The 22,098-nt window shown below is 40.1% G+C and overlaps 1 long non-coding RNA gene across 4 annotated transcripts in view; it reads right to left on the bottom strand.

Annotated features, from left to right (window-relative positions):
* The window catches only part of LOC116578416, a 107,759-nt gene that overhangs the window by 79,968 nt on the left and 5,693 nt on the right, over positions 1 to 22,098 (bottom strand). For 2 of the 4 annotated variants that reach the window (XR_004280866.1, XR_004280869.1), the window contains exons 3-4: positions 20,715 to 20,789; positions 15,265 to 15,313 (exon numbers count right to left, since the gene is read on the bottom strand). This is a non-coding gene — a long non-coding RNA (uncharacterized LOC116578416). Of the gene's footprint in view, positions 1 to 3,788; positions 4,676 to 15,264; positions 15,314 to 20,714; positions 20,790 to 22,098 lie in introns of those variants that run through there. The other 2 variants (XR_004280868.1, XR_004280867.1) reach the window with 2 other exon arrangements.

Raw genomic sequence — 22,098 nt, forward strand, 5'->3', positions numbered from 1 at the left:
TTATGCCCAAGCAAATATATGGAATTGTGAATAAAGAGAATATCCAGAGATGTATAAGGGATACTGGTTCAAAGAGGACATACAGTGGAGAGATTATTTAACAAGCTAAAAATCAGGAGTTTTAATTTCAGTTCTACTGACATTTTGAGCCAAATAATTCTTCACCATGGAGACTGTCCTGTACATTGTAGGATATTGAGCAGCATTCCTGGCTTTAACCCACTAGATGCCAACAGCAACCTCTCCCACCCCCCAAACACACAGTTGTGACAACCAAAAAAATGTCCCAGACATCTTCAGATGTTCCCTGGGGAGCAAAACTGCTAAATTTTAATTTAGCTAAATTCTAATTCTAAATTCTAAATTTTAATTTAACTGAATATTAACATGAAAAATCTTAAAAGATACAAGGTGGTTGCCAGGGAGGCAGAAGAATGGGAAAACTTAAAACAGACTTTCCAGAATCAAAGTACAGCTTGTGATGGGGAGCCTGGCTGCTTGCCTCAGTTGCCTGGGGCCTCAGTTGATGGAGCAACTCTTGATCTTGGGGTTGTGAGTTCAAGCCACAATGGGTGTAGAGATTACTTTAAAATTTTTTTTTAATTAAAAACACACACACACGAAGTACAGTTTATGAGAAACTAAGAAATTTTATTTCACTTTTTGTTTCTTACCTTTCATGTTTTGTCTCTTGTGATAAAGCTCTCAATACCCTATGACTAGTCATGTAGTATACGGTGACTAAGTATATATATTCATACATATATGATTACACACACACACAGAGACTAGGTAGACAAAAAAAATCGGTCAAAGGTCACACCCAGCAAACTTTCTGAGAAACCATATTGTACAGACTTCCAAGAGATGATACTCTCAAGATTTTATTCTCTCTCTATTCCCCGTCAGAGAAAAGAATCCGCTATAACTTTGATTCTGTGGAATTAATTGAGCCTGGACATCTAGCTACCTAGTCACTGTTGTAATTCTCTCTAAGGGCCCTCCTCTTCCTCTCACAGATTATGTAGAAGTGCTGCCTGAACCTCTCAACTGTCCACTTGAGACTGGCCCATTTAGCTTACGTTCTCTTCTCTGCATCCTAATATTTTCTGCACTGAAGGGATTCAAGTTTGAACTTAGCAAGATTAAAGACAGCCCAGAGATCACATTCTGCAATCCAATTTAGCAGAGTATCATAAGCTGGAATTCAGAAGTGAGCAAGGCAAACAGTGACATAGTACTTTTCCAGTCACTAGTGTCCTTCACACACATCCACAGATTAGAAAGCTTGTGGTGGATAATGGCTGTGGTTTAGCAAGCAGTTCTGGTATACCTAAGACCCTTGACAAAAAGCCATGTAAATACTATTGTTAAGAACCCCAAAGCTTGAGGTGCCTGGGTGGCTCAGTGGGTTAAGCCTCTGCCTTCGGCTCAGGTCATGATCTCAGGGTCCTGGGATTGAGCCCCGCATCAGGCTCTCTGTTTGGCGGTGAGCCTGCTTCCCCCTCTCTGCCTGCATTTCTGCCTACTTGTGATCTCTCCCTCTCTCTCTCTGTCAAATAAATAAATAAAATCTTTAAAAAAAAACAAAACAAAAAACCCCAAAGCTTTTGTCTAACCCCTAACACATGGCAAGCATGAGTTATTGTTTTTACAACAATAGGTTAGGACTATATTGACATATTTACTTAAAAAAAAAAAAACATGAATGTGTCATTGTTGAATGTGGTAATATGTGCAAACCTTGAATATACTACTATACTATGTTCTTTCTACAAGAAATCACGTAGTCAATTTTCAAGGGAAGAAAGAGGTCAAGAAGCTCAATTTGGCATCATGTCACACATCCCTCTTAGTGGAATCCATTCTTGGTGCCAAAGAGCTCCCCCTGGGGTCAGGGTTGATGCACCTTGACTTTGGTGATATAGATAAAGCAAGCCAGATTCAAGACTAAACATGCAGACAGTGTAACAATTTTCAACAATAATTTGGGCAACGAAGGGACCAAGCATCTCCTCACAGACACAGACATTCAGCGTTACTCATACCAGTAAGAAGAGAAAGGGTAAGCATGCCTGTGGGTCGTGAAGGACGTCCTCCAACTGTCTGCTGGCAGGAAACAGACACAAAGTAGGTTGACAGGGAGTCTGATCTTTCTCCCAGTTCCCTCTCAACCTTTACTCCCACTCTGGTTTCTTTTGCTTCTTTTCCACAAAGACTAAGATCAAGTTCTGGTTTATCAGGACCTCTTCTAACCTTTATTCTCTCAATTCCTTAAGGCATGTAGGCTGAGACCACAAATACTGTAAGTGTCAAAGGAAACTACAAAGATGTACGAATGCTAACCCCTGGTAAAGCTGAAACATGTAATTATCCTGTTGTCAGACTTCAAAAATGATTTCTAGTTTATTACATTTTCTTTACTCCTAATTTATTGCTATCAGTTTCAGGATGTGATTTTTTTTTTTTTTTTTTTTTTTTTTTTGCTTCTTCCTTTTGTTCTGTTGACTCCCAGTCAGAGGGTGCAATGCAACTCTAAGAGACTGCACAGTGTTCTGTCTAATTAAACAATAGGATTCACACATTTCCTCCTTGCATGACAAATTAAAGAGAATACAATGCTTTTAATTGCCCATGTGGGTTTTTTTAAGTTCTTTTATTAATTAAAACATGCAAATGGTGATGTAATCAAGAAGGAGAGACCTGATCTTGCCAAGAAGTATTTGTAAGACTTGACTCTGAGAATTTAAAGATTCTCTTCAAAGCCAAGACTGAGGTTAGAAGAACAGAACCAAAAAGAACGCTTAAGTGAGGCCAAACCAGCAACTAGATATCTGAACAAGGAAAGCTGCAAAGTTGCAAATTCACTTCTTGGGTCGTCTTTCTTTCCATCATTTGCCCACACTAAGACTTGCATGATTTCCCAATTTTAGTCTAGTTAAATATAAGTTGATTATGTGATTATGTGATCCCTCACATCTTGATTATGTGAGGGAGAAAAACAAAAAACAAAAATAAAAAAAAAGTAGTATGTTCTGGTCGCATCATCTAGGTTTTTCCTTAATTCCTGAAAAGAAAGTATTTTTCTGGAAAAAGTTTAGGTGAATAAATCATGTCATCAACAGAAAAATCTCTAAGAAAGAAGGTTCAGTAAGAGAGACAAATGACATATAGACCTGTAGGATAACTGAAGTTCCCTAGGCTTGTAACTCTTCACACAGAAACGGGGTACTTTCTGATTCCTCTGGAATTTAAGGTAGCTTTATGGGTTTCATGTTCCTCTCTTTGTATATCTTTTCTTTTTCTGGTGTTATTGTGTGGACTTGGTCCAGACATTAGGAGACACTTAAAATATGATGTGAAAGGACTATTGCAAATAAAAGTCAGCAGTTGGGAGGAGAATGAAGGGTTAATGGATAACATATACCATTGCTCTCAAAGGAAAGGAAAGGAAAGGATTGGAGATCTCTGCATCAGAAGCAGCATCTCAGGGGCTATCCTGCAGAGAGCTAAATAGCCATAGAGTACACATGCTTAAAAGCAGAGTCGCCTTTTAATATGCTGAAGGCCTCTAGTGTTAAAGTATCCATTTCTCTCAACACCATTCACATACTTTATGCCTGAACATATAAATGCCATAAGGCTTATATATACCACACCCAGGATTCAGTGCCCCACATGAATGAGATGATCTGATATGACACAGGGCCCACCTGTTGCTGTGTTAAATAAAGAAATCACCTTGAGGACTAAACATCAATTTCTATGAGAGACCAAGGTATGGGAGATTATGTGTTTGTCTCCTAGTCTCTTATTTTGTATCTGTATGGTTCCTTTGTAATAAACATGGTAATAAGAAAATGACCTACTCATTTATTTGAAGAAAATTTTAAGAGAAGACAGACTTGACACAGTTGACTTGCAAATGCATGTGAGTCTACAATAGGAGGTAGAGCTCTGATAAGCTCAGGCTGCCGCTGTTGTCCCCTTTTCCCTAACAGAATTTTCCATACCTTCAGAGAGATACATGATACCTCGGGGTAACAGTCCTCATCTTGCAATTTAGTTTAACTGCTAATGAAAAATAGACATTGAGGCTGGTTATGTGAAACAGAAACAGGCAATGGCCAAGAATACTTAGCAAACTCCTTGACCAGGACTTCTTTCTGAAATTCAGAGAGGAATCGTTGATTTCCTTCACCCAACTGTCAAAGCTGGTGAAGCATTTTTCTGCAAGATTTTTGCCTCTGGGTCTGGTGCTGGAGCTTAAAATTGAGTGGGTAATTGGGCCAGGACAATGGGTGTAAACTGGGGAAGATCGAGGTCAGATGAGAAACCACTAGCATGGACTGGGATCTCATGAGGACAGACTGCAAACCAGGTCAGTTCTGCTACCTCTGACCTTGGTGCTGAGGTTATCCTGTAAAAGTCAGGGCCTTTCATTACAAAGCTAAATACATAATCCAGGTCGAGAAGTTGGAGAAGCTGAAAGAGGATCCAGGGAAAGGTCGAGTACGTTCAGGTCCTTCTGATGCTTCACACCGATAAGGTAAGTCAGCAAGTCAGCAACAACATATACGAACTACAAAATGCTGCTGCTTCCTTTCCATCCTCCAAATCTTCCAAGAATCTCCCTTGTGGTCCACCCTAACCGGAAACATACAAAAACATAGGGCTGCCAGATAAAATAAAGAATACAGACACCAAGTTAAATTCAGATAAACAGACTTTTTTTTTTTTTTGTATAAGTATGTCTCAAATATTGCATGGGACATGTTCCCATTAGATAGACAGAGAGAGAGAGAGACATTGTTTATACAACATTCAAATGTAACTGAGTGCCCTATATTTTTATTTGCTTAATCCGGTTTTCCTAAAAGAAAGGGAATTCTGGGAACTGTAGTTCAACCCAACCAAGCAGATACATTACAAACCTATTATGTCATGTATTAGGAGATTTATAAACTGCGATTATATTGGCCACAGGTGCTCTCAACTCTGCATCATTTAGCTCTGCCAGGAATATAAGGTAAAATATAACAAAACATGTCTGGCCATGTCTCTTTTCAAAGGAGATGTGGATATATAGTCACAGTAAACATAAGTCACATGCCCAGTAAATGTTCTCGTCTTTCAGAAAGCTTTCCCCTTGAAAGACTGATTTTCACTCAGGGAAAACAAAATTACCAGCGGAGCTTGTTCAAGAGCATAGATGTCTGGGCCTGACCCCTAAGACCCAAAGAATACGAATCTTTAGGGTTGAGAACAAAGCCTGTGTTGTTGTTGCTATTGTTTTTCCAAGACTATAATAGGTTGTCTAAGTGTGCACTCTTAATTAAGAATCCCTGCCGTAGTAAGTACATGTAAGAAGATTCATGGTGGAATCTCAGTTCATACTAGGTTGCTACATTACATTATTTTTCCCAACCCCCACAGAAAGCTCCTGATAACACTGACATTAAATACATTTAAAATGCCCTACCTGTGCAGTGTGCCTCTGACTGCTGGTAAGTCTGGGTGTTGTGGCTGATTTGTCTAATCATTTACCACTTACACTCTGGCACACTGGGCATTATCTCTGCCATCACCTTTATTACTGCACGGCACCCTGAAGCTGGACGCCATGCAGGACTCTTTTCTGCCTCTTCGACAGCACACAGAAGTCATATGAAACATCAAAAGTACTCATCATACGTTGAATGAATCAAAAATGTATCCCCATTCTTCTGTTGCTCCTTATTTTGGCCTTTTGTTAGTCTTTATTCAGAAATCAGAAAATAATACTGTGTGCCCATTATAAATCAGGCTCTTCTCTAAATTCTTTACACTACTAAACTAAATCTCCAAAACATTTTTATGAGATATATGGCTGACAAAACAGATGCAGACAAAGACTAACGTGCTGGCTCTCCATCACATGTCTAATAGTGAAGGATCAGGACCAAGTCCAGATTCCTCCTCTGAACTTCTCTGGAGAGCTATAGACAGGACAGCACTGCATTAGGTCACATTCTTATGACTTCAGTAAGAGTGAACCTAGACTAAGACCTGAAACTATTATTACACTCAACTTTCTCCCGCCTGCATGAACGCCATTCTCCCAGGGAAGTATGCCCCCTGTGGTACAATAGGGGAAAAGGTCTAAAATTCACATCTCATGGAGTAAGTCATAAATCATATATTTGGCTCCTGTAGTCTAATTACATCAATGTACAGAAAGATAACATGATTCCTCTGAAATCACATGGTTAGAGGGAGGCAGATCTGGAATTAGGACCCACCGGTTCTATTTTGTAGTCAGGTGCTTGTCACTATACTTCACTGAGGGGTTGTGATGCTTTGGTCATGGTTTAGCTTAAGAACCACGCAAGGCAGAGTGTCACACCACCTCCACACAAGCACCCTCCCTCAAAGTGCCTTTCCCTTCTTCCCTGAAATGACTCTCTTTTAGCTCAACAGTTTAGAACCTACAGTCTCAGAGGGTAAGGATACAAGTATCCCAAACATCAGATTGAAGAAGACTGACAGAGAGAGGAAACTTCAAGGAATAGGACGCAGGAGGTCCCCCACACCGCGCTCCTCCTTTGGGTAAACCAGAGGAGCAGCTGCTGTAATCTTCCCTAGGAACACGAACATGGTGCCCCTGGCCTAACACATATAATCAGGGAACTTCACAAGATAGGGACTTCAGGCCATCCCAGACCCCAGGAATCAAGACATATTCGGAGATTGTGCCTTTGACTTTCCTTACTAACTACTGCCCCCTCCTTTTATTCAAAAAAGCAAAAACTGCACAAAGACAAGTTCAGAGTGGGAACTGCAAAACAGAAAACATAGACATAAAAACCAAACAGTGAGACAGGGTAGGGAAAAAGGTTATTTAAGGAGATAAGCAAAAGGATTCAAGATTCCCTGCAATAAATAAATTAAAGAGCATTAAACATATACATGCCCTTTAAAGAACCAAAATGATCAGAGTACATTTATTTTCTCAGTGTTATTTAGCCAGGTTGGAAAACAAAGCTCTGAAATTAATGCCAAGATAACAGAGATGGGAGTAGAACTTGCCCCTCTAATAATTATCTTACTATCTGTCCATCTTAGGTCAACAAACATTCTATGATTGACAGGTTAAAATGTTTAGGTTAGTCTGAGCTCACATAAACCATTTTAAGTTTTCTAGGATGGGAGAATGTTATAAAACAAACATGTAATATACCCTCCATCTTCCTACTTTACAATCGTCTTCCTACCTGCCCTCCTGTCTTTTGGGGGAGTATGTCCATCCACAAAGCATTTCAGTCATTCCCAGGGTTATCACCAGGCTGGTGAGCACAAGTCACAGTAAGACCTAACAAAATACTGCCTTCTCCTAAATAAAAGGAGACGAAGTACCCAGGAAAACCTAATTGGCTTTCATGTATATGACAGAAGAAAAAAAGTAACTGAATTCAAAAAACTATCACTGTTACTCTTCCAAACCCTTTTACAAATTCTGGGTCTCCCAGATGTCTTGAGCCTTTCTGTAGAGAATCAGGGTAATGGATGAGGAGATCATTGAGAGGAACCCAGACCTGCTGCTTAATTCACAGTGAGAAGAGAAAAGAATCACTTGTAAAAAAGAACACTCCATCTGGAAGGTCACAGGAAGACAGACAGGGGAAAAAAGGAGCTTTAGGGAGATTTCTTTTGGAAATGTGAGAGGGAATTCGGTTGGTGCGCAGGGAGTATCTGTGAGGTGAAGAGTGGGACATTTTAGAAAATCCTGGTGTGCGTAGTAAGTGGAATAAAAATATACCTATTTTTTATGGATATCAGTGAAGTCAAAAATGTCTTTCCAGTGAACATCAGTTTTGGACTGGTGTTTATTTGCATGGGGCACTGTGTGAAACAGAACAGGAGGCACCCAGATTTTATGGATTACAGGTATTTTATGGTCTGCTTCAAATATTTCCTTAGCTTATCATGTGTGCACCCCTTGCCCTCAATGACACCCTTCTGTGAGGGAAAATAAAAATTCATTGTGAGGATGATTACAAGTAGACAGCACGAAGACTCCAATAGCAAATTATTTAAAATCCCAAAGGCCATGTCGTAGAAAAATGCTGGTAGAGCAAGTGAAAACGCAGGTCCTAGAATATACAGCTACTGGAAAAGGTGAAGTAACATCCATTTATCCATTAAGTAAATAGACTTTATGTGCCCTCTATTCATCTGGCCCTACACTATGAAATGTGATTACAGCAATGAATAAAAAAGACAAAACTTCTTTGTTTGTGGCACTTTCGAGTAGGGAGAGAGACAGACCCTCCATACACAAGTAAGTATATTGTACAGAATATTGCTATAGGTTAAGTGATATAAAAAATATAATAAGACAACAAAGGGGTTTAAGAACTGTCAAGGGTAAGGATAGTGTTCATAATTTAAATAGGACAGTCAGGACCTCATTAATTTGAAGGAACTTAAGAGTATGAAGCACTTGAGTATCTGGGTGGAAAACATTCTAGGCTAGGAAGTAAGTGCAAAGACCCTGGGGTGAGCCTGACAGATATTCCTGAGGAACCTAAAGTTTATAGAATATTTTATAATATTCAGAGTTTTGTTTCTTCATGTAGTCCCAAATGGGATAAGAAAGTCAACCTCATAGAACTTTTGTGAAAAAATTACAAATCATCTATAAAAAGCGTTTGGCTTTTTAGTAACTAATTAGTATAAATAATTAAATCACATTCTTCTTGCCATAGTGCTGCCTTCTTGAGTCAGATCACAGGAGAACAGGCTATAGTTAGTCTGTTTGTAGTCTAGCCTAGTGGCAAAAAGTAATAGATACAAATTCAAATCCCAATTCCATTATTTATTAAGATGCATAAACTTGGATAAATTACTCAACACCTCTAGATCTCTGCTCCATAATTTGTAAAACTGGCATACTACCTGTCCTTCAGTAGTGATGTGAAAACAATGAAAAATGACAATAATAGCTAACATGTATACAGTACTCATCATCTGCCAGGCACAATGTAAAGTTGTTTTCCTGTACTGATTCATTCCATCTTCTTAAGACTGGGAAGTTATACCATTAAACTCATTTTACAGTGAAAGAGACTAAGGTCTAGATTAAGTGCCCATGGGTCCCTAAGTAGCAAAACGTGCAGTTGGGATGTGAATCCAGCAATATGAAGACAGTCTGAGTTGCTGGTTACCATACTCATTTTTTTTTGTTTTTTTTTTAAAAGGTTTATTTATTTATTTTGAGATCACGTGCGCGCACGAGCACATGCACCTATGGGTGCATGCGAGACGGGGGAAGGGTAAAGGGAGAGTATCTTCAAGCCAATTCCCTGCTGAAGGTAGAGTCTTAACAATGCTCTGGACTCAATCCTGGGACCCATGAGATCATGACCCCAGAACAAACCAAGAGTGAGACTGAGCCATTCAGGCACCCCTGTGCTACCGTATTCTAAATCCTCTCGTGCTATTCCTGGCACCTAACTAATGCTCAGTAAGTGGCTGATGTTGTTATTATCATCCTCCTAACCATCATCATCACCATCATGCCACTTAGAAGAAGCAACTTCTTCGAAGGGGACAAAGCACAAATTTAAAATAATACTGCTGCCAGGGGTAGAGATAAATATGCCCATCACCAGCAATAAACAGGAAAAAGATGGCCATCCAGACTTGCAACAGTTAAGGGAATGAATCACATACATGTCATGGGCTAAAAACCGGGGAAGACACACAGCTTTAGTCTACTCCCAGATATTCTAAAACTAGGAACCTGTCGTCTTAGAAAGATGCAGTGTGAGTTTTCTTTCAATGTGGCTTAAGACTTGCTTTTCTCAACACCCCCAAGAGATATGTATGCCGAGTATTGTTAGATGGCCCAGGCTTCCTCTCTGGAATGCAGAATAAAAGTAACCACGCCCCCAACACACACACACATGCACATATCATGTGCTTGCTGCCTGTCTTCCTTTCCATTGTTCAAGTAAATCTGTACAGATGGTTTTCTTTTTCTTTTTTTTTTTTTTTTAAGACTTTTATTGATTTATTTGGGAGAGAGAGCACTCATGGAGTGAGAGGGAGAAGCAGACTCCCCACTGAGCAGGGAGCCCAACTCGGGGCTCGATTCCAGGGCCCTGAGATCACAACCTGAGAGGAAGGCAGACGCTTCACCGACTGAGCCACCCAGGCGCCCGGTGTACAGATGGTTTTCTGAAATGACTTCTTTTTAAGTAACTCACACTACAAAGTTGGTTCTTCTCTTCTCCTGCCAACACTAACTAGGATTGCTTCTGTGTGCTTCCTCAGTAACTATTATCCCAAGTAATCTTCCTATGTAACACACACACACACACACACACACACACGCACACACATGCTTTTATAAGTTTCTTCTGGTAAACTGCTACTCCTCCAGGGGGATTGAGAACCCTTATATCGAGCTTTCTATGAAAGTGTCATCCTAGAATTCACAAAATCTCTGATTTCCCCAAATGGAAGAGAATAAGAGACTCTCTCTGTGGGCAAAGTTTATTTTATGGCAATGTCTTATAAGTAAATCTTGTGCCATAGAGTGAATTTCCTAAGAAAAATCTTTGTGGGGAGTAGTATTAGAAGCGAGGGTTTTGCAACTGGATGGAACAAAATATTATAAATGGATACTCATGGCTCTTGGGATGTTTTTCTACTGCCCGAAAAGATCCCCAGAAATGCTCAGCCCATCTTATAATGGGTTTCCCAGCCTCACTGCACCAATAAAGACTCAGCCAGTACTTATCAGCATATTTACTGACAGAGGCATGCTCCCCGCCCCAGGCAGTTATCTGCGATGACATCCACCTTCCAATCAGGATCCAGATCAGAGTTATCTCCCATTCCCTAATGCCATCCACACCCCATCCCCTGCTTACCATCAATCCAGGTTATCCTTGTTTAAAACAAAGAGGAGCGCCTGGGTGGCTCAGTGGGTTAAAGCCTCTGCCTTAGCCTGGGTTGTGATCCCAGGGTCCTACAATCAATTGAACCCCACCCGCATCCGGCTCTCTGCTCAGCAGAAAGCCTGCTTCCTCCTCCTCTCTCTCTCTGCCTGCTTCTCTGCCTACTTGTGATCTCCGTCTGTCAAATAAATAAATAAAATCTTAAAACAAAAACAAAAACAGGAGTCCAGATCAGAGTTTCTCCCATTCTCTAATGCCACCCCCACCCCATCCCCAGTTTATGGTCAATCCAGGTTATCCTTGTTTAAACAAATGGGGGCGCTTGGGTGGCTCAGCTGGTTAAGTGTCTGACTCTTGATCTCAGCTCAGGTCCTGATCTCAGGATCTCAGGATCTCAGGATCTCAGGTGTCAGGCTGTGCACTCAGCTCCAGGTCCACTTATGATTCTCTCTCTCTCTGGTCCTACACACACACACACACACACACACACACACACACACACACTCTCTCTCTCTCTAAATAAATAAATAAATAAGCTCTTTAAAACAAACAAGTCCCTTCTTACAACCAGAAAGCGAGTCTTTTATTTTCAACCTAGCTTCAAGTTATCCCTGTGTCCCATGTTCTTAATCAGGAGGAGAACCAAGCAAGATAAAGGCTTCCAAGTCTAGCGCAAACCCAAAACATTTTACGGCTGAACAGACCTTAGGAGAGAACAATACAGATGTCTCGCTGGACTTAGGCTCAGTATGCTGGTTTAAGATGCTGCTCATAAACACTGAACACCCAGTCCTGAGGACTGGATCTCTGGGGCTCCCTTCTTCATAGGCAGACACTGACATTTATTTCATTTCAGTCTCCCTGATCCCTCCTTCCACCCAACATTTGCAAGTTTTTGTGAGCAAGTTAATAAAGAGTTGACCAGTTATCAGTGTAAATGCAGTGCGGGCTCTTCAATGTAGGATCTCAAGTAAGCTTTTTCTTTCTCCACAGTGGAGTTTCTGCCAAACTTCCCTTTTCCCCTCGTTTCCATCCTACTTTAGGAAGGTGAGAAATGGAAAGAAAAGTAGCAACGCAGTATTTAGCAGTGTTGGGAGTCAAGACACATTATCCATTGTCCCAAGGCTTTCTAAATGGAATCCGTGCTGCTGCCGGGAATGTGTGCTCTCACCCATCTCTGTGAGTCGTCTTGCTGAGTGCGCTGAGCAAAGCAGCGAGCTGTGGTTTTCTTAGCCAGGCCAAGGCAAGCAAGCTGGATGGCACTGGGAGTGCTGAAAGGCCCTTGGGTCACTTCATGGTATGCAATGAATCAGGAACCCATGAAGGTACTGATTCACATTCGGGACATATTAAAATGAACGAGCAATCGCTGTTGTGATTTTCATTTCCAATCTTAACATATCTATGTCTGTAACTTATGTGAGAACAGGGTATGTGGGTGAATGTTAACCCATGACAAATAATTTTGATAAAATCATATGTTTGGAGTCAATCCTACTTGTAAGCTCCTTTCTCGTTTAGAAGAATATTCTTCCAGAATAATATCTGTTTATCTCTTCTATGTTTTTGTCTTGTTCTACTGTAATATTGAATTGTGTGTGTGTGTGTGTGTGTGTGTGTGTGTGTGTGTGTTAAAGGGAAGCATAGTCAAATATATATGGTACAAGGCACAGAGCTAGACACTTGTATGATAGTCAATTTTATGTGTCGACTTGAGAGGTCCAATAGGAACACAGATGTTTGGTCAAACCCCATTCAGGGTATGTCTCTGAAGTTGTTTTTGGATGAGATCAACATTTAAAATGGTAGACTGTGTAACACAGATTATTCTATTGGTGGGCTCATCTAGTCAGAGAAAGGGCCTGAACAGAACAAAGCTAGACCTTCCACAAGTAAGGGGGAACTTTTGCCTGACTAGTTGAGCTGAGATATGATTTCATTCTGGCCTTTAGACTCAGTTGAGCTGAGATATGATTTCATTCTGGCCTTTAGACTCAACTAAAATTCTGACTCATCTTGGATCTCTAGCCTGTGAGCATTCATTCAGACTAGAACACCATTGGCTCTCCCTGACCTCCAGCTTACTGGAGGCAGATCTTGGGACTCACGGGCCTCCATAATCTCATGAACTAATTCCAAACAATTCTAGTACATACACATATTGGTTCGCGTTCCTCTGGAGAACCCTGACTAGTACACTCAGGTTCTAGTCAAGTAACTGCAGGATCATGGGTGATTCAGTAAACTCTCACAAGCTCCTTTCCCCTTCTGTTTCATGAGGGGAAGAATTATCAAATGCCTATCAATGTTAATGAAATGATTAAAAAAAATGTGGCAAGGAGATCCTAAGAGTATACACTGCACATACACCCATCACTAAGAAAATCATTCTTGCAGCTTCATCTAGCAGAACCTACCAATCTTTCAGCTGACTGAAAAACAGAAGACTTACCTCTCCATCATTAACAATATATATCTGTTTGTAGGCTTTAGCCATTGAAATTTTTCTTATTCCTTCTAAAAACTAGTCCTTATGATGGAAGAGATGGGAAGGGCATTTATAAACATATTCTGACAGCAAGTAAAACACAGGTGCCTAGCATAAAATAATTGAATGTAGAGCTGTCTCCATTCAAAGAAAAATGGGACCTAAGATATTTCTGGAGGACAGACTCTCTTTTTAATGTTGCACTCCCAACTCTCAAATGATTACAACAAGGGGCAAAATTTTCCACTGTAAGTAAAGTTTCCATTGACGCGTTCAAATTTCTGGTGGAGATAAAATTAAGCTCAACATTCTGCATATCATTTACATTAGATTTGACTTCTACAACTACATATCTATGCCATGTCCTACCCTAATGCAATACTTGGTACAGTTTATAATTTCCCATTTAATAAGTATTTGTGTAAGTGAGTGACTGGCTGGAGAGCAATATTGTGTGTTTGTGGAGAGAGAGAATTTGAGTCAAATGCACTGGGGTCTTGCCCTAAGACTTTGAGAAAATTACTCAAACTCTTCAAGACTGAGTCTTATTAGTTACCAAACGGTCAGTAATAGTAAGTGAGCCTTAAAGAATCGATGTAGCACCTGCTGTGCACTTAACAATATTCTTAGCAACGTATAACAAGGCTTAAATAAATATTAGCACTGATTACTAGGATGACAATCTATAAATTGATCAGAGGTAACACTGTTCTAGATTCTACCTACTTCTACTGAAAGAGAAGACTAATCCCCTTCTCGAATTGCTGTTCTTTCTTTTCCAAGCAAAAGAATGAGAAGGGAAGCAAAGAGAAAAAATGAGGGAAAAGCTAGAAGCTGAATCTTTAGGTAGAAATATCAGCACCTCGCTTGCTTGTTTTTTTTTTTTTTTTAACTAAACATTACTATTCAACAAAAATGTAGAAGTTTCCATTATGAGAATATGCCTTATTTTCTGAGTGCTAATCTTTCCCATGATTGCTCTTTTCTGACTCAGAGTTTACTGCCATTTCCCAAATAGGTTCCAGGAAGAGCACTCTAAAAATGACATTGTATCATGTCCCTCATCTGCTCAAAAGCCCTCACAACCAATTTAGAGTAAACCCCAAAATCCTTGGCTTCTTCACTGTGTCCCCAGCATGCCTTTGCGCTGGCTGTTCCCTTTGTGAAATGTTCTTCCCCAGAAGATCATAGGCCTCTCTCTCTCCTCCCTTCCAGGTCTCTGCTCTACGTTCCTTCATCAGAAACATCTTCCCCAGCCTGATCCCCGCCCATATCAACCTCTATTCTATTCTCCAGTATCATATTTCATCATTGCTCTTATTGCCTCTCTATATATACAACATGCTTATTTGGTTCTGTATGTCATTATTTCTTGTCCCTCCCCCCTACCTGATGCCCCTTGAATGTCTGCTCTATGAGAGCACAGACAGCACAGAGTTTACTGCACTTACATATGAAGTCTCAACGAATGACTGCTGCATAATAAGCACTGAAACATGCTGTTGAATATATAAATGAATGGGATTAAGGAAGAAAAAGATGGAGGGATGTAGACACGGTAGGAAGGAAAGTGAGAGAGAGGGAAAGTCTTTCATGACTAGAGGATCAGCTTATGGAAAAGGATTTCACCTGGCAAAATATATTGGCCATTTTGTCTTAAAATGAAGAAAAAAATAATCACAATAAACATACGGAGAATAGTCAGGATATCTAATGAAATGGTTAGAAGAAAAAAAGAGAAGGAATGATAATGAATATACGTTCTGTCTTATCTCCTTTGTTTTGATTTCGAGATGGAAGGTAACAATGTACTAGGAGTCCAAAACTTACCATAATATCATGAAATAATGTTCCAGAGAGCAACTCAGGTTTTCTTATCCTAGACATAATAAGAGAAGTGGAAGAGATGAACAAGGAAGGTTGGGTTTTGCATTTCCTTGCAGATTTAAATAACTAACTCTTCTAGAACATATTCTACGGTAGGTACAATGCTAAGTAATTGCACATACATTCTTTCATTCAGTTTTCACAAGAACACTCTGAAAAACATATTATAATGACTATTAACTACTGAAGAAACCAAAGCTCAGAGGAGTAAGTGATTTATCTCAAGGTCACACTGCTGTTTAAGTGACAGAACGTTTGGGCCAGGCCCATAGCTTTTCCTGCTACTTCCTGCGGCCTCAAATGGATATAGCACATGTTAATTCTTAGACAACACATTCAGGAGTCCTAGACATTGGCAAACAAATTGCAAGGTTGCCAATCCCCTGGAAGCTTACAAGAGACAAAATACAAAGACAACTTCTTCTACATTATAGCATCCTCTAAAGAAACAAGCAGCCAACAAACAAACCAAAGGGTCTATTGGCTACTTAGAGGGTCTTCTCAGCCTTTACGTCAGATAAGAATTCTTCTAATTGGCCACTTCCCCTCAATTCTCTCAAGAGTTCCAAATTGGATTAATATCTTATCTGATCTGTAAGTGCTTTTCCGTCTTTGCGAGCAAACTTACCCCGGTTTGCGTTGGCGTAAAGGCTGCCAATCTCTTGGTGAAGTCAAAGTAGTAATTTTCTTATTCTGTTACTAGCTCCACTGGGTTAATTCAGATTAGGAAAAATTATCACCTTGTTTTTAAATAACTCCGATTTCACAGGGGCCACTGTTATGCTAGTTTCAGGAGTTCTGTCCTCTGAGGTCATGAAATACAGTAGCTACAGAGGTGGAAGCAATGGATTAGAATAGAAAAATGAGATCTCCCTCCTCTTCCTCCTCATTAATATCTCCAAAGATCTTGGAGCCCTTGCCAAAAATGTGAGTGAGCCTTCACATGGGTTTTCAAATCAGGTTCAATGTTTGCTTAAGCTATATGGCAATCTTATCAGTTTGACTTCATATAGCCATTGGAGTTCAGCTTGATTTTAGGTTTCTAAAGCTGAATTGGTAATTTCTAATAGATGTCAAATATTACAAAGGTTCAGATGTGGAGCCAAACATATTTGGGCTGCAAGTTTTTGGAAAGCTGGAACTGACTCTCTTGAGAGCTTTCCAGTAGGGATGGGCTAGTGCTTCTTTGCCAAGTTTAGAACCAAATCCAAATCTAAGAGGTTTAGAACTCAGGCTTGGCTGGAATCTTCTGGAAGTTGAGGGGGAGTTGTTTTATTTTCCTCTAATTTAGCAAAAGTCTTCTTAGCTTTCAGAATTATGTCCCAAGGGAACTGTGTCTAGATATTCAGTGGCTCTGAGAAAACCTCCCGTAAGTGACTTAATGTGATTTTTAATGTTTTTTATGTTTTTGACCCAATGCAGCCAAATGCATCTGCATGTCCTATTTTTCATTGTCTTAATGTGATTGACAGAGTTCTATTCATTGAAGAAAACTCATCTCTATACATGCCGTAGGAAATAATTTCTTCCCCCTGCCAAAGTTAAAGGCAAACCACTCCCCCAGGACAAATGCTTTGTGCCCAAAGTTAATACATCCAAGAAAGCAAAGTTGTTCCTTGGCTCCAGGGGAATTATACAAATATCATTTTGTCTAGGCCCCACTCTCCCCCTGTTTATGGAGAAGATGTCATAGCCGGGGCTGAGCATATTAATGGAATGAATGAGTGGTAGAAAGCAAGGAGTGGCCCCTATGGACTGGCCAAGGCCTGTGTAGAAAAGAAAGAGGGCCTGGAATCCGGGGACCCAGATTAAAGTCCAGTTCTGCCACTCAGTGATTCTGATCTGCCATTTGCAAGTTATTTAATTGCTGATCTCAGTTGTAAAAGAGGAAAAACAGTATCTGGTGTATTTACCTTTAGGGAAAATGATATATATGAAAGTACTACATAACATAAACACAAACAGACAAAATTCTGGGAACTGTAAAAAAGGGCTTACCCTGAATTTTGTAATCTGCATCCATTTTAGAGAATATGAAATAGGATCTGCTCAGACAACCCAATGTCATTATAGTCCTTTCACATGATGCAATTTTTAACAAACAGAATTACGGACAACTATGGAAAGCTTTAAAAAAGCTCCTTCCCAAATGGAACGCTCTGAGTTTCCCCCACTAAAAAGATCTCCTCTAAAACAAAGAGTCTGGAAAAGATCACTGATGATGACTGCCCCAGACTGGCAATGAGCAAGGCCTCACTCTTCTTAGTCGGGACCAATTAATATTCATGTAGTCCCAACCTTGACGGGACTTAGCCCCAGCATTTCATAAAACTGAAGCAATCCATCATCCAAAAGGGCAAAGAGGCAAAATTTCTGAGCAGTTTTCCTCAAACTCCATCAGAAAATATAAGCTCACGTTACTTCCCCTCCCCAATCCTTTCCTTCTTTATGAAGTGAGACTATTGTGGGTAACCATGGTCTTATAATGCATTTTTGGCGGGCCAAGGCAATACCATGGCTTCAGATACTCTCTTTAGTAGTAAAGTTGGCCAGTGTTCTATTGTTTGCATCTGGGACATGGCCAGTAGAGTTCGGACATCTGCCCACTGTGTTAGCTCCTTGGGCGCCAGTGGGCTGAAGCTCATTATTCCGCTGGGAATTATGCCTCTATTCCTTGAAAAAGGGAGTGACTCACCAACAGTCCTCTATCACATCTGACATTTGGAGGACGAAAATCCCTTTTGAGTTCCAAGTTCAGATGTGAGTGAGTTTCTTATTCTGACCAAACTGATCCATGAAGGCAATGCCTGACCAAGCTTATGCTTGGTCATCTCACTGGAGTTGCTACTTAGTAGGAAATTTGAGAATTCCATTTCCAGACATGTTTAGGATTGTGCCAATCCAAATGGTCAGCCCCCTCTGGCTGCAAAACCAGAAGATAAAAACCGTTCCCTCAAACAGTTGATACAAGAGTCAGTGGGGTAATGTTGGCGTGGTAAAGGAAGTTGGCATATTTTTCAGTCCTCTCAATAATTTTGCTCTTTTCTTGTCCCTTTCTTTTGGTCTTATTGCAACCAATTTCTAGACCTTTGAGAATCTCAGTAAACATTCCTATTGTAGAGGTCCCTATTTTCATCATTAGCTAATTATGGTACACTGGAGAAGTGAACCTAAGGCTCAATATCTATGCCTCAAAAACAAGGGACTTATCAGCATTTACCTTACAGGATGGCAAAGCTTAAAGTGCTTAGTACATGAACCTGGTACCTCATAAGTGCTCAGTAAATGTTACACCTAAAAATGATGATGAGGGTGCATGTAATAATGACTGGGTAAGTAATGAGAAGTATTAAAAATTATTACATTATCATTTATTCTAAGTAAAGGGTGAGAAGAATCCAGTTAGCTTTTTTGTTCAGGTCCATTTACGGACTATTCCCCACAGAGGTCAACACATGGCTTTAGCCAGACCTGAAACTGAGGCTTGATCTTGAAATGCCATCATCTCTGCTATTCTGAGACCCTGCTCCCTAGTACCTACTCACAAACATTTCAGTTCTTTAAGGGTTCCAACCTGGCCTTCATGGCTAACAACAGCCAATAACTTCCAGGAAAACAAAGAGCAGGATATTGAGGTCTTTTGGCCTTTGCAACAAAGAACAGCTGGATCCAATTCAAAGCCTTAACTGAAGAAAGAAAGAATAATGGACAGCCTTCTACTGGTCATGTGTCAGCCACTACAGGCTGTCTCTCTACCACCTGCAGGAACAGATTCAAATGGAGTATTTTTATTAAGGAAAATCTTCCGCCAGATTATAAGCAATGACCCAGTGAGAAACCAACTTGGTAGGGAACTGGTGGACAATATTCTAGGATGCTGCAGCAAGGAGTGGCCTTTGGAGTGAAGAGTCCTAGGTTCAAAGGTTGACTGCCCCTTTGAGCTTCAGTTATTAATTTATAATAATTTTATTTATTAATCCTTTTTGAGCTTCAGTTTCCTCATTTTACATAAACAGAGGGGATTAAAATAACCACATTAACACTTATGCAAGAGGGCTGCTCCAAGATGTGAATAAGATCCTGCATGCTGGGCACCTGGGTGGCTCAGTGGGTTGAGGCCTCTGCCTTCGGCTCAGGTCATGATCTCAGGGTCCTGGGATCAAGCCCCGCATCGGGCTCTTTGCTCAGCAGGGAGCCTCCTCCTCCTCTCTCTCTCTGCCTGCCTCTCTGCCTACTTGTGATCTCTGTCAGTCAAATAAATAAATAAAATCTTAAGAAAAAAAAAAAAAAAAAGATCCTGCATGCTGTAGTGCATGGCACAGCCTTCAGAAAGCAGTTAAGTGTCCAATATGTATCAACATGGTTTAGGTCCCTTCCTCTTTCTCAAAGCTTTCCTGAACATGTCCTGAACACAATGGCAGTGAGGATATGGTAGACGCTCAGTTATGAGCGCTTCCTAAAAAGCAGTGAGGAACCCTGAGACATGTGCTCCTGGGAGTGACACTCTGGTGCTGAGTGCCAGTGGGTAGCTGGAAACCAGTAAGACAGCACCAGGCCTGAACTTCTTGAAGCCCCTTGTTCCTCCAGTTCAGTCTGCAAATCATTGCCATGGGGCGCTTATTATCACTCCAACTCCTCCTTCCTCCTCCACATTTCAATAGCTTGCCTGCCTGGCCTTGGGCGTCTCAGGGAAGCCCTTCCCACACTCTCTAGGGAGTCTGCAATACAGCCCAGATGCTCTCAAAGATTAGAAAAACTTTTAAGTCTAGTCTAAAAAAAATAGTCCTATCCTTTGTCTCAGGCCATTATTTCTACTCTTACCGATTTTGGAGGATGCAATTTCCCCTCCTTCATTTATAATATTTTGCTCAGGGTATTTGTAGATTGTCAGCCTATATGTCAAGTCCCTGCTTGATTACACCATATAAATTCAGTTCTACTTCTAAGCTAAAGCATGAGTATAAGAATAGGAATTAAATACATTTCTAGTTTTGGAGGAAAACAAAACTCATTTTCTAACTCACTATCTCTCTGGATGAAACATTAGCTTCAATCTATAAATTAGAATTTTAATGCTGCAGAAAGCACATCATTTTGGAAGGAAGAAAGGTAAAGAACTTGCTTCAAGTGATAACTTGCTTGCTAATGGCAGAATTAGGACTTGCACACAGGTGGCCTAGTTCTCAGGTCAGGCGTCTGGTAGGGTCACTCAAAGTTTAAACTCCTCTGCATCCTATGTAAGTCCTTTGGTATACAGGCTCCTGCTGAGATCTCCTACTTTCCCTGCACTCTGCTCAGTTTATTGTCCATGGACTACTTCCCATTCTTTCCAACATGTCCAGGGGGCTTTTTTTTTCCCCTACTCTCAGTAGTGACCTGCCTCATCTGCCTACCTGGGAAATCAACTCATCCTTAAACTTTTCTTCTGCAACCCTTTCCAACATCCTCAGAAAAATCCGTTCCTCCACCTGTGTGCCAAGAGAATTTTGCATATGTCTCATTTACAGGAGAGATACTTCAAGGAATTACAGTTCTTTGTTTCTCTTTGCCTCCCCACTTTGTGATTTGTTACCTTTGTGAATTGTTGAAGCTTAGGAATTATACTTTATTCATCCACATATCCACAGCTTTCCAAAGAGTTTCTGACACATAAGAAGCCGTAATAACTGCCATCTTTTTGTTTGTTTTCATTTTTATTTTGTTTTGTTTGCAGACAATTTTCATGTTAGTTGCTTTAGGTGAACAATAATGCACTTACATAGAGTATAACTATTTTATTCTGACTTACATCTAAGTATGTCTAAACTTCTGTGGATATTTTGGATTTCTAGGAACCACAAGTACTAAAAATAGTATTAATAATTGGAAAACTTTGCCTGGAGACTTGACTACAAAGAAACTGAGAGAAGGTTCATAAAATCAGAGCACCAAATAAAATATCCAAGGGCTTCCACTTTGTTTTAAGGTAGCTTAATTTGCTAATCTTAAAAAAGTCCAGAACTTTCTACCTTTGACAAAAGGCAAAACAAACAAGTAAAAACCACTTAAGATGATCTATACACCAAAGTTTTTATATCAAAAGAGATTAAATTGTAGCAAAATAAAAACTTGGTATTTTGGAAAGTAGGTAAAACTATAGTATACACACCTCCAGTAACTTAAAATCAAGTCTTTTATCCCAAAATGGCAATGAAGTCTCCAACTATAATTAAATTACCTCAGTAACACTTATAATAGAATTCTTGGAAAGTAATCTGAACTCTAAAGTATGTTCCCATCCTTGGGGGAATATCATGGAATTTCTCAACTCGGTAATTATTTAATATTTTCTACTCCATTCAGTTCTTCAGCAGAAATACATGAGTATTCACACTTTGCAAGCTGCTTAGAAGCTGTGAAACACTAATGTTGAATGAGCAAGACTGTCCCCTGAATACTACCTCTATTGGCAAATTCTTACTTAAGAGACCCTGTGGGGAGTCAGTCCACCACCACCCTCCATAACTCTCTCCACTTGCCTGGGTCTAATAGAGCTGTGATTTTGGTGTATTCGGTTTCCAATGTAGCTTGCCCTGGGACTATACCAGACTGATATTCTGAGCCATGTTTGGTTATTCTTGGCACCAGATAAGCACAGTCTCTACCAATCAGGTTATGACATGCTATAATGGGAAGTCATAATATATGTAACAAAGCTGAAAATGGGAAAAAAAAAAGTTCTAATGCATGAAATACATATTCTACAGTAATAAAGGAAGTAGGACAGGCTCAGGTATG

Source organism: Mustela erminea, chromosome 18 (genome assembly GCF_009829155.1).
Source record: "Mustela erminea isolate mMusErm1 chromosome 18, mMusErm1.Pri, whole genome shotgun sequence".
Classification (NCBI taxonomy): domain Eukaryota; kingdom Metazoa; phylum Chordata; class Mammalia; order Carnivora; family Mustelidae; genus Mustela; species Mustela erminea.